This window comes from Mytilus galloprovincialis, chromosome 13, assembly GCF_965363235.1.
Source record: "Mytilus galloprovincialis chromosome 13, xbMytGall1.hap1.1, whole genome shotgun sequence".
Classification (NCBI taxonomy): domain Eukaryota; kingdom Metazoa; phylum Mollusca; class Bivalvia; order Mytilida; family Mytilidae; genus Mytilus; species Mytilus galloprovincialis.
The window spans coordinates 5,345,481-5,359,616 of record NC_134850.1 but is presented as its reverse complement, the minus strand read 5'-3'; the positions used below and the strand labels follow the sequence as shown (position 1 = coordinate 5,359,616).

Below are 14,136 nucleotides of genomic sequence, written 5' to 3'. Positions count from 1 at the left end.
GGCTACATCTAACTGACTGCACTTGATGACAAACAATACTACCAAGTTTGTGAGCTTTCTGAAAACGGTCTCAGGGGAGTAACGTTCACAACAACTGTCATATTCCTGACCTGGTACAGGCATTTTTGAATGTAGTAAATGGTGCATTGAACCTGGTTTTCTAGCACTAAACCTCTCAGTATCACTAAAGTAAACCATTTGCAAATATAGAAAAATTGTTTGCACTGAAAGTATTGATTGATTGTTGGTTGCTTAACGTCCAGTGGCAAATATTTCATGCATATTCAGGACGAGAACAAATTCACAATAAATACAATAGGTAGGTTGATACAATAGAGGCCATCTGGGATGATGGTCGGGGAAATTTGGACTGCCACTGGAAAATGAGGGTATATTGGATAGGGACAGAAATTTCGCCTTGCAACAGGCCACCTACGGACCCCTCAAAGAGTTGTTGCAAGGGTTCTTCACGTGCAAAGTGTGTGGCACTCTCTTTACACGAGGCATCGGATTTAACGTCCCCCTTCTGACCGGACGTGACTGCGAACTTGATACATCCCGCACAGCCAAACGGACGCCCCACTTCGACAAGCGTTTTACTACCGGTCGGGAGAAGACCAAGTGACCATATTTCTATACTCCAGTCACCCTTGGGGTTTGCACTGAAAGTAAAGTATGTGCATATAAAGCAAATTATGTGCATGCATAGGAAAAGTATGTACATATATGAAATATAAGTTTATATAAGACAGCTAAGAAAATATCATAGTTGCTAACATGGCTTTGTATAGTAAGAATTACTTTTCAAATCCTTCTGAACATCAAGGTCTCAATGGCAATAATACCAAGTTTTCTTTTTGATGTCCGTACTTTTCATTTAATTAAGCCTGGTGACTAATTAAAGTCAATATGGTTACTGGCACCCTACACTTTGAAGAATTACTAGGTATGTTGAATGCTTTATTATCACATTTAGTCGTCAGCTGGACATCTGCCAGTGTCTCATCTCGAATCGTTCAATAGACATACCTACATTTAAAATCAGAATATATGTCAAGATTGTCGTGTCTATGAACTAGAAATAATAAATGCACCTGATATATTGACATATAGTGGCGAATATTTCATGCCTGTTCAGGACGAAAATAATTAATAATAAAAGCAATAGGTAGGTCCTGTAATAGAGGCCGTCGGAATGAATGTCCAGAAAATGTAGATTTCTACTTGAAAAAGAGGGAATATGGGATAGGGTCAGATATTTTGCCTTGCAACAACCCGCCTCAAAGAATTGTGACAAGGGTTATAAATGGTCAGATAGCATGGAAGTATTTCTACACGAGGCATCGAATTTAACGACATTTCTTTTACCTGACTTGGCTGAATGCCAGAACATCCCGCACAGCCAAACGGACGCCCCACATCAAAGAGAGTTTTACTGCCGATCGGAAGAAGACCAGAGTGACACTATTTATTTGCCCAAGTCACCACTACGGGTATTATCGCATACGCAGTTAACAACAAATTTAAAACAAAATGATTTATTGTTGGTGTTAAACGACTCTTTCAGCAAACTTTGGTTATGGACGGTCCCTTGACTTAATTTGAAATAAAAGCATATCGTGAATGTTGGATAAATTTACCTTGTACGTATACGTATTTGGTACGACTTGTTGGAATATTGGGTACTCAATGTTCTTCAACCAAATCCTCCAGGTACTAAACAATTTGACTTGGGACAGGCACATACATACAGAATATGGTGGGGTTGGTTTTCTTGTTTGAATTGGGTTATATTTAGTCAATTTTTCGTGTGGGGGTCTTTTAGCTTAACGTGTGGGGTTGGTTTATTGTAAAACACTTTCCAGTGAATCATCATCTTTAAAGGTGAAAGTGAAGTAAAGGATATTGCTTATTTCTTTTTTTCTTCGTAAAAACTCCCTGGATAAATCTGCCTCATCTGAATAAAAGAAAAGAAGTCGACAGAAGAGTCCTCCAAACGTAACTTGATATTGTCAGTTTTAGAGAAAACTTTTTTTTTAATCTGAAATATTTATCCCTTCTATATACGTTGGTCATTTTACATTGGTAAAAAAAAAAAGGTAAGCATTTCCTATATAAACCTACCGTATTGCTAATTATGTTCTGTAAGTTAAGACTTTAATAAAAGAGGGACGAAAGATACCAGAAAAAGAGACATATTACCTAAAGCTGGATTTGGCAAATTTTTTAGGAATTTTGGTCCTCAATGCTCTTCAACTTCGTACTTTATTTGGCCTTTTTACTATTTTTGGATTCGAGCGTCACTAATGAGTCTTTTGTAGACAAAACGCGCGTCTGGCGTTTATACAAAATTTAGTCATGGTATCTATGATGAGTTTATTTACAACCACTGGGTCGATGCCACTGCTGGTGGAGATTTATTTCCCCGAGGGTATCACAAGCCGAGTAGTCAGCACTTTTTGTGCTGACATGAATTATCATTGATATGGTTATATTTATAAATTAACTGTTTACAAAATTTTGAATTTTTTGAAATAATAAGGCTTTTCTACCTCAGGCATAGATTACCTTAGCTGTATTTGGCAACACTTTTAGGAATTTTGGATCTCAATGCTCTTCAACTTTGTACTTTATTTGGCCTTTTTAACTTTTTTGGATTCGAGCGTCACTGATGAGTCTTTTGTAGACGAAACGCGCGTCTGGCGTATATACAAATCTTAGTCCTGGTATCTATGATGAGTTTACTCATAGAAAATAAACTGACAATATTTGAATATCAAAATGCTGATATATATCCTACTGATTTTTTTTGGAAAGAGATCCAAAGTTGATAAAGATAACTAAGTCAGTTTCTGAAAAATAAAGACAACAGTAGTATACCGCTGTTCAAAACTCATAAATTCATGGACAAAAAACAAAATCGGGGTAACAAACTAAAACTGAGGGAAACGCATTAAATATAAGAGGAGAACAACGACACAACAACGCCATGATTCAGATCCAATTGTTGACTCCCATTTCTCGTTGCTTTTAAATCTGAGTATTTCTTAGTAATATTATACCAAATTTTCAATTTATATTTCTTTTGACTATTGTTTAACCTTCCCTTTATTTTTATCTTATTATTCTGATTGCTCAATTAGAATAGTTTGTCCGACTCCATTCAATAGCTCTACCTGCATCAGGTTTAAGTTTTGGTTCAAAGTACTGCTAATTCATTTATTTGTGTGGGTATCAGTTTTCGTGTATTGAATGAGCGTTCCTGATGAAGTTTAATCAAGTAAAGAGCTTCGTATGAATCAAACTTATAAAGTGTTTTTTTCATTTTTTTTATGAAGATTGGATTTCGTGGTTTTGCCTCCTATAGTTGACGTGTTTTGGTTTTTGGGCCCGGATTTCTTTTCGCATACTCGTTTGATGACTAATGAACAGCGGTATACTACTGTTGTCTTTATTTGTATAAGTCTGAATTCATGTTTATAAAAAAATGTCCTTTGCTGAACATTTAATTTCGTGGTTAAATTTTAACCAAGAAATCCCCGAAAATTGGTATTCAACAATTAGTGATGAATCCACAAAACAATGAATGTGTGGTAACACCAACTTGAAACTAGGCAAAATCAAAAGCTCAAACACACCAAACGATAACAACTGTCATATTCCTGATTTGGTACAGACATTTTCTTATGCAGAAAATGGTGGATTAAACCTGTTTTTAAAGCTGGCCAAACCTCTCACGTGTATGACAGTCGCATCAAATTCCATTATATTGTCAACGATGTGTGAACAAAACAAACAGACACAACAGGTAAAATTTCACAAATGGTACAAGTATATATCTTATCTTAAATCGTGTGTACTTCCTGATTTGGTACAGACATTTTCTTATGCAGAAAATGGTGGATTAAACCTGTTTTTAAAGCAGGCCAAATCTCTAACGTGTATGACAGTCGCATCAAATTCCATTATATTGTCAACGATGTGTAAACAAAACAAACAGACACAACAGGTAAAATTTCACAAATGGTACAAGTATATATCTTATCTTAAATCGTGTGTACTTGTGTGTTGTTTAATCTGACTTTGAACATAGCTTTACAGGTGCCATAGAACTTCATGTTTAAGATGAACTTACTAATTCTGTTTCTTTTTGTAACATTTTGCAGATCTGAGTTAAGCGATACCGACAGTATCGTATCAACAGACTGCCTTTGCTTGAAGATGCCATGGCTAACTCACTACAAGCTAACGACAGATCAGAGACAAAGATGACGAAAATTCACAGCGAGATGCAACGAGAAACTTTACAACAGAAAGATAAAATCAGACTCCTACGACAAGAAAATGAACGTTTGTCTACAAGGGTTGTAGTTCTCGAACAGGCAATACATAACCTAGTTACAGGAGAGCTTACAAATGGAACGAGTCAAAATAAACGATAAATCGAGTGTATCTAAAACATTTAATCGATATCATGAGATCTTCTTTTATTGATTTGTATACATTGAACAGAATAAGTTGTCATAAGTTAAATTCAGTTAAGTAGTTCCATTTTAAACAATAAATGTTTTTTTTTCAAACCCGTGACTATTGTGATAGTCCAAGTTGAAACTTAATTAAACACCGTAGTAAAATCTTAGAATGTTCTTTTCATCGGCACTAACACTGATTTCGTTTTTTAAAGTTAAAACAAATGATATATGGTGTCATGAGTAACATGACTGTACATATATCATATTTGGACAATATTAATCATCCATGTAATTTGCTCTATGGGATGTTTGCAAAATATCAACGCAGGCATGACTACAGGCCCATGCAATACTAGCAAGTGGTTAGGTTAAACATGTTTGTGCGCGCTCAACCCTCTAACTAATGTAACAAAATATTTCAATAAAAAACTAAAATAAAAAAAACATGACACAATACCAGGTTCAACCCACCCGGATTTGTTTTTTTTTCTCGATCGATTATTGAATTTCGAACAACGGTATACTACTGTTGATTTTATTTATGAATTAATGACTATGCACAGCTATCATCAGAATTTGGAAAACCGGGTCAACAGGTATAGGTATAGTACGGTTTTGTAATGTTGTATACATGTTTTATATGGTTTTGTTCCTCCAGTCATGGTTATCGTTTCATGCTTAATATTTCTAAAAAACTATCTTTTATGTTGTTTTATAGCATTGAATGTTGCTTTTCATCCAAATGTGATTGCCATATTGGTTTAAATGATAACGAGGTTATTCGTTTCGACAGAGTGAAAACCAATTTAGAAAGTGCCTACGACGGGAAAAATGGAATATTCCAGGCACCAGCACCAGGATATTATGTATTTTTCGTCCATTTTCTTGTCCTGGCACAAAAACGACTCGAAGCACAAATAGTTAAAAATGGTTACTTAATTCAAAGCATATTTGCTGGTACCCAGGATGTAGGAAATGGACCGGGATCGAACTTAGCAATTCTTAGACTTGTCCAAGGGGATAGAGTTTGGGTAAGAGTTCTTCGTCTTTCAATATAAGGTGTTGTTAGTTTAAAATCTTTTTTTCATCTAGTTCAGTTACAAACACTAAAAATATATATTCTGTTGAACCTCGATTTCACTTACAGCGTCAATACAACTTTTCGAAATTCATATAGATAAAGATAAGAATAGGTGGTATGATTGCCAACAAAGTAGACCAAAATGACATAGAAGTTGACAACTTAAAGAGTCTATAGATAAAGATAAACCTTTTACATATTCCATCAAAATTAACCTTTTGCTATATGTCCTTCAAATTCAAATATTGTTCAAAGCTACATATTGCTATTGAGAATATCTCATGTTTTATCAAACTATGAATCTAAATTTTTTTTTATCTAAAAGACACATTTAAAATAAGTCTAATTAGATATACGTTCTGGCAATGTACAGCCTGTTTATAAGTACTCAAAATTGTCCAACATGTTTCAAAGTTTCTCCCTTAAATATCAAATCGCTTAGTCGTTCTTGAACCATACAAGAGCCTTTAATTCAGTTCTTTTATTCTGAGAAAGTTAATGGACCCCATCGTAAATGGATTGACCATTTTTAAATATATGTTACCACGGATGCGTTCCGATTGCCGTATCAATGTGTTAATCACTCTTATGTGTTCTACTTAAATACACTCTTCATAGATACCAACATCATACTTTTTATTAACGCCAGACGCGCCTTTCGTCTACAAAAGACTCATCAGTGAGGCTCGAATCCAAAATAAGATAAAAAGGCAAAATAAAGTACGAAGTTGAAGAGCATAAAGAACCAAAATTCCTTAAGTTTTTCCAAATACAGCTAAGGTAATCTATTCCTGAGGTAGAAAAGCATTAATGTAGGCTTTGCTCATTGTTGAAGGCCATTCGGTGATCAATAGTGCATTTCTGTGTCATTTTGGTCTCTTGTGGAGAGGTGTCTCATTGGCAATCATACCAAATCTTCTTTTTTATATTAGTATTACAAAAATTCAAAAGTTTTGTAAACAATTAATTTATAAAAATGACCTTAATTCATAAATATCAAAGTTTTTGTATACTATTGTAAAAAACTCATCATAGATACCAGGATTGGAATCTTTTATTTGTGTCAGACGCGCATTTCGTCTACAAAAAAAAAAGTGAAAAGGTCAAATTAATAACGATGTTGAAGAGCTTGGGGTTCAAAAAGCTTAGCCAAAAAAAAGTTTGTGTGTTTGCCGTTTTTCGTTTTCTTCGACTTTTGAATTTGAATGTTTCATAGTGTCACCAGACTTTTTAAAGAATATGTTGAATTTCAGGAAGCAAATGCTGAATGCTTAAAGACCATTTTTTTAAAAGATGAAACGCTCGTCTGGTGTACTAAATTATAATCCAGGTACCTTTGATAACTATTTACACCACTGGGTCGATGCCACTGCTTGTGGACGTTTCGTCCCCCAGGGTATCACCAGCCCAGTAGTCAACACTTCGGTGTTGACATGAATATCAATAATGTGGTCATTTTATACAAATTTCCTGTTTACAAAACTTTGAATTTTTTGAAAAACTAAGGATTTTCTTATCCCAGGCATAGATTACCTTAGCAGTATTTGGCACAACTTTTTTGAATTTTGAATCCTCAATGCTCTTTATCATATTTAACTTTTTACTTGTTTGGCTTAATAAATATTTTGATATGAGCGTCACTGATGAGTCTTATGTTGACGAAACACGCGCCTGGCGTACTAAATTATAATCCTAGTACCTTTGATAATTATTTTAAACAATTTTTGTTTAGCGTCTGAAATTTTTTTTTTTATCTAAGTAAGAATTAAACCTTATTCGAGAAATTATGTTAAAGGAGTACAAATGGAGTAGATCGATAAAACTTAAAAGTTTGTTAATGAATCGCTGATTATCCAGTTGCAAATACCTACTTCATTACCATTTAGACATTCAGACACGTGTTGAAAACAGGAACTTGAAACCAGAGTGGACATCAATCGGAAAAAAATATACTCATAGTTTTTTTGCAATATTTTTAGATGTAGGAAACTCGTTAGAAAATATCTACTCTTTTTGATTCTCCATTACAAGAAAAACGAAAGACCACGTGATACCTATGGTAAACTTGAAATAATGACCTTGTCTCAAACTCCGTTGACTCGAAATTTCGGATGAGTCGAAGTTTGTACGTGGTCCCGAACTTTGTTCCATATGAATATTTGTATGTAGACAGACTCCTGATGAGTCGAAATTGGATGAGTTGATATTTTTGTTGAGTCGATCTAAATTTACGGTTCCAAGGTTACCCAAAAAAATCCAAATTCATTATTTATCTCGAACTAATACAAATATGTCAAAACATGACCTCCGGGATTTAAATGGATTGAAGAGTAAATCTGACAATACACGTGTAATCAAATTTCCGGTCACTGACCACTGTATTGATTTATGACATGCTATTACTACGAGTGTTTACCGAAGAATATCTTTTATAGAATTTTCATAAATAATAAGCGATACATTGTTCATTTCATGAAAAAGTATTTAAAATGATTTCAAATAGTTATCAAAGGTACCAGAATTATAATTTAGTACTCCAGACGCGCGTTTCGTCTGCATAAGACTCATCAGTGACGCTCAGATCAGCTAGAAAATTTCAATAAGTTGTGCCAAATATGACTAAGTTGAACTATTCTTGGGATAAGAAAATCCATAGTTTTTCTAAAAAATTAAGGTTTGTAACAGGAAATTAAAAAGAAAAAAAAATGACCATATAATTGATATTTATGTCAACACCGAAGTGCTGACTACTGGGCTTGTGATACCCTCTGAGCCAAAACGTCCACCAGCAGTGGCATCGGATCAGTGGTGTAAATAGTTATAAAAGGTACCAGGATTATAATTAAGTACGACAGACGCAAGTTTCGTTTACATAAGATTCATCAGTGACGCTCAGATGAAAAAGTGATTAAGCCAACAAGTACAAACTTGAAGAGCATTGAGGACCGAAAATTCCAAAAAAATTGTGCCAAATACGGCTATGGTAATCTATTCCTTGAGTAAAAAAGTCCTTATTTTTTTCGAAACAGGAAATTAAAAAAAAATTTACTGTATAACTGATATTCATGTCAACACCGAAGTACTGACTATAAAAACAGTTAATCGTGATTTACACTTATGAGCTTGGGTGTGTATAAATTGAGGATTAAGACTTTCGTTAATGATCACATAAAAACTACTCAATCGGCGTCTTTAATTTTGTTGTATTTTCTTTTGAAACGAAAGAGTGAGTCGAACTACGAATATCTCGAAATATTTCTCTGATGTGGATGACTTCTAGATAACAAGAGTCGACTGTATCTCATCTTTGTATTGGAATCTCAAGATATGTTTACAGTCACGTTCAACATTTGTTTATGCTGATTAATTGAGGGCATCAGCTTTTATGTCCCTATTCTGAACGGATGTGGATGCAAACTTGTACATTCTGCACAGACAAAACAGACGCACTACTTTGGCGAGGTTTTACTACCGGTCTTAGAAAGACAAAGGGTGACTATATTCATATTCCTAAGTTACCATTACATTATGAAACGTAGAGGCCGTAGATGTAATATGCACCTGTATAACTTGGGGCAAGACCATCAATAAATACGATTTGTGTGGTCATTTTAACAATCTGAAGTTCCTTCAAACTAAGTTCTAGACATTCTTTGACGTTAACTGATCTTAACTTATTAACCGAAATTTTGGAAATTTGGTTAATGGAATCTTGTTCTCGACAGACGCATGTCAATTCTAGAATGTTTAAGGACAGTATTTGGTTTTATAAATCGATAACCCAAAAGTCAAATCCTTTATCAATTAAAAAATTAATCAAATCTACTTACAGCTATCAATCAACCTTATTTCGGTGTAGAATAACAAAAAGATCATACGAACTAAAAGCGTGTATCAAGCATACATTTTGATTATCAAAACAGAGTATGTCTTTTTTTTTAAATCTAGAATATATAATATGTATTTATAAAATTTTAAGACAATGACATCACATTGATTGTTAGGTTGACAGATTTCAGTTGTCTTCTCGTTTTTAGTGTTTTGGCGTCTTAATATTTTTCTTGCGAACAAATTTTGTTAGAAAGTTTTCGCATGAACGTAGCAGATGTTTAGTAAACGTCAATCATAGTCAGATCCAGAGGACCCTGGAGGAGAGGGCCACCTCTTTTAACGGAAAAATTTGGTTGATTACATAGGGAATCGCTGCCGCTTTACTTGAACGGACCTATTACGTAAGTCAGTGCCCCCTAAATAAAAAGTCGAGGATCCGCCACTGTCAAAGAACAACAGAAATAACCCAAATACATACAAACCTTAGTAATATATAGGTTTCCACTAAATGTTAAAATATAAATCTCCCTCAGTCTATGAAAGATGTATAAATACATTGAAAAGGATCGATTTAAGGTCTTTCGTTCAAACCAAAAACTCAAACAAAGGAGGTTTCTGATTTTGTATAAACTCACATTTATGTCGAAACGATATCAACCTTTCAACTTTTGAATTCTTTATTTAAATATTATGAATTCATTATCATCTGCAAAACTGTTTTGATACAATCACAAATACATATTATAAGTAAGACCATCACAATGTATTTAACATCCGGTTTATTAAATTTCACTTCAATATTAAACAAGGAATGTTTTCAATGGTTGACTAGAGTCTAGACATTTTTCAATGGTTGACTCGTTTGATTTGTTTTACATTTGTCATTTCGGGACAATTTATTGCTGACTATGTGGTATTGCCATTGCTAATTGTCGAAGGCCGCTTAGTGACCTATGGTTGTTAATTTTTCATGTGTCCTATTGTGTCTTGTGAAGAGCTGTATCATTGGCAATCATACCACATCTTTTTTTATATATAGATTATTATTATGAAAAAGAGATATTTGAAATAATCTTAAACATTTCATTTTAAAATAAAATGTCAAAACAAATACTAATCTATCATTGATGCAAAGCAATACAGCAATCTCACTTTTTTGTATCTACTAAAATCTACTAAAATTCCGTACATGTTTTCTTATAATAAAAGTCCCGCTACAATTTTACAATAAGGCTGTTTTGAAGGCATAATGCTTCACAGAACATCAAACATTTTATTCTATATTCCAACAAAACTCTCATTTCCTGAATACAGTGATTTAATGGTTAAGTAATGAGTTGATTATTGATTACTCGCTTCATTAATTACTTCCTCAACACTATAAGGAATAGAAAATATATTTCCTTTTATTAGAAACGATTTGTTTTCATTTGGTCCGTAAACTGCTTTTTTCAGATTTACATCAAGTATTTAGTCTTGATATAAATTTAACATAACTTCTATGAACTAAAAATATTCTTTTTTCTCTCTCAAATCTTAGTCTGACTAATTTCTCTTCAAGCTGTAAAGTAGCCCCTTACTTGACGTAGGTGACCTAGTGGTTTCAACTTCTGTATCACAGGCCTTCCAACACTGATGTTGTAAGTTCGAGTCCTGGACGTTGAACACTAATCTAGGTTAACAACGATTATTTTGCTACCAAAGGTCGGTTGTTCTCTTCTGGCACTACGCCTTCCTTCACAAAAAGAACATACATGCATAGAATGCAATTCCATTACCACCTGTAGTTGTCCATAACATTAAATATTATAATAAATACGTAAAGTACACATTGAAACCCAAAAATTATCTGACACCGTAAACTTGATCTTATTATAAAACGACTGGTGACTAAAATATGGAAAAGAAAACTCATTGATATACTATCTATAAATGAAGATTGCATTAGTATCTCAATTAACCTTGATTATGGATAGCCTTGACTGCGATGAATTCGAAAAAGAATATTGTGAACATTGTATAAAATTCAAGGAGAAGATAGATATTTTACGATTTACGCCCGTTGATAAAGAAAGTCAAAATGCACCAAAAGGGCCATACACAAATCAATTATAGATCTGTCAGAATTTGGAGTTCAATTTATTTTTAGAAATTAAAGCGTTATCTATTCACCTTGATTTTCTGATCATTTGCCATTGTTGAACATTTCATCAGACAGTAACTGAGAATCAAAATGTTCTTTGTGTTTATCCTGTTGTTTATAGGTTGTGATGGATTTCTCGTTGATACCACAAACCCTCCCGGTAGTGGACAGTACTTGACAGACAAACATTATAAACTTTTGATGGATTTTTTTATCGAGGAACGGCAAGCTCGTGTTCATTTGGAGGATGTTGTGACTCAACTGTATAATGAGCTTGCGCAAACGCAAACGGCAGTAGGAAATAAACTTCATGCGCTTAATAAGGAAAACAGTACATTAGAACAATATGTAAAAGAATTAAAAAATAAAACGGAAGTATTGGACAATCGCTTACTTGATGTCGAAAGTGAAAATATTCAACTGAAAATGGAGTTAGATTCTCTTCGAAAAAGTCATTCTGCGCTGGAAGTGCAATACCATCAAATAAAGCAGAACTATGCTACGTTCGAGAATAAAACGCATTATTTTGATACCGAAATTCAGTCGCTGAATCAGTTTAAGAGTGTTGCTGACCTACAGGCCGTGTTTAGAATTAGCAATCAAACAGACCATTTAGAACACGAACTACAAAATACCAACAGTCAAATTGTTGTTTTACAATCTAGTGATAATGCACGTAAACAGGACTTCCTGGCACTTTATAATAAAACCATGGTATTAGAACAAACGACTAATAGTCAGTTTCTGTCGTCCGAAACACGAAACAAAGCTCGTATCCAGAAGGTGGCAGTAGATGTCAGTCAGAATTCCATTAAAGTGGCAAAGGCTTTGGACGATATAACAGCTTATAATCAGAGAAGTATAATATTTATAATGTTTAATAAAGAGTGAAGTTAAACAGTTATAATGAGTATCAAAGTATCAATAGAAAAAGATAAGAGGTATACGCCAATGAGAGCTAACACAACCATAATGCATACTAAAATCACATTGTGGCGAATGTGTTAACAAATAAGTACACCTGTTCAAGTCAGGAATTTGATGTTCAGTAGTTGTCGTTTGTTTATGTAATTTATACGTGTTTCTCGTTTCACGTTTTTTTATATAGATTAGACCGTTGGTTTTCACGTTTGAATGGTTTTGCACTTGTAATTTTGGGGCCATTTATAGCTTGTTGTTCGGTGTGAGCCAAGGCTCCCGGTTGAAGACCGTACCTTCACCTATAATAGTTTACTTTTATAAATTGTTATTTGGATGGAGAGTTGTCTCATTGGCACTCATACCATATTTTCCTATACCTTACAACCCGTAACTTTAGAACATTTTATATGTTCTTTAGTGAATAAATTATGATTGAAATTTTTTTTTTTACAAAAAAAACAATCTACTTTATGTCCATTGTATCACTGATTGTACAATAATTCCTCAAAATCACTTTTATCAACCATAAGGCATGAATGTAAATATTGAAACGTAATTAAACACTTATTAGGAAATAGTATACGATCACTGGATTTGACAAAGTAAAAATTATATCTTCTAGGTTCTTATGCCAATAGGTATAGGTATATATCAGCCATAAGACATAAATCTTAGAAGTGAATGAGCGCCTATAACGAAATTTAAAGCTTCAATTGCGTCTAGCGGCTGATATGTGCCTCTTTTACTTGTGAAAAACTGATATTCGCCGAGGACAACGATCAAATTGATATATTGCATTCTATTATAAATCATTTTATGCTGGTATCACCTAAGTTGAACAAAAGTATACAGAAAAACATATAATTTAAATTACAGCTGCTGCAGTTTCACTTTATCCTGTTGAAAAGACGTACTCGTCAGGATCTACGATCCTGTTTACTGGAATAGGAACATCAAATGGATTAAACAGCACACGTTTAGCCGACATTCGAAACAAAGGCTACTTTACATGTGACAAAGATGGATTATATAGGATATCTATTTCTTTAATGACGAACACAAAAGGGGGCAAGGCTATCTTGTATAAGAACAACAATGTGCTGAATTTCATATATCTGCACAATGCTCATGACTCAGATGTGAAAACTACGACTTTTGATTCACTAGAACGTTTATCTAAAGGTGACACCATTATTATCAAAGCTAGTTCAACGTTTCATTTGTACGGTTTTCGATATTCAGTCCTTTCTGTATTACAAATAACTAAGTGATTTGCTATTAAAATTTTAATGAATGTAATTGTAGATAGATGTTTTTGTGTTCTGTTAAATTGTTCCTTTTAAAAATTTTACACGACGATGACTGCTGTACCCATATTTGGATTATTTTATTTATTGTGTCTGTTTTAGTTAACGCATCATTGTAAATATAACGGCATTTGACGAGACTGTCATCAAAGTGAGGGGGTTAGCGCTAGAAAACCAGATTTAATCCACCTTTTTATGAAAATGCCTGTACCAAGTCAGGAATGTGATAGCTCTTGTCCATTCGTTTTTGATGTGTTTTTTAAATTTGATTTTGCCATGTGATGATGGACTTTCCGAATTGATTTTCCTCAGTTCTTTTGAGATTTCACTTTTTTTTCGATTTATTTCAACTGCGTTTCTTCATCTACATGATTGTATAGA

At 33.7% G+C, this 14,136-nt stretch overlaps 1 long non-coding RNA gene across 1 annotated transcript; it reads left to right on the top strand.

Moving 5' to 3' along the window:
- Positions 1–11,594: 11,594 nt before the first annotated feature.
- On the top strand, positions 11,595–13,752 carry LOC143056108 (uncharacterized). The gene is made up of 2 exons (XR_012972245.1): positions 11,595–12,386; positions 13,325–13,752. It is a non-coding gene; the product is annotated as an uncharacterized LOC143056108 (long non-coding RNA).
- The last annotated feature ends 384 nt before the right edge of the window (positions 13,753–14,136 follow it).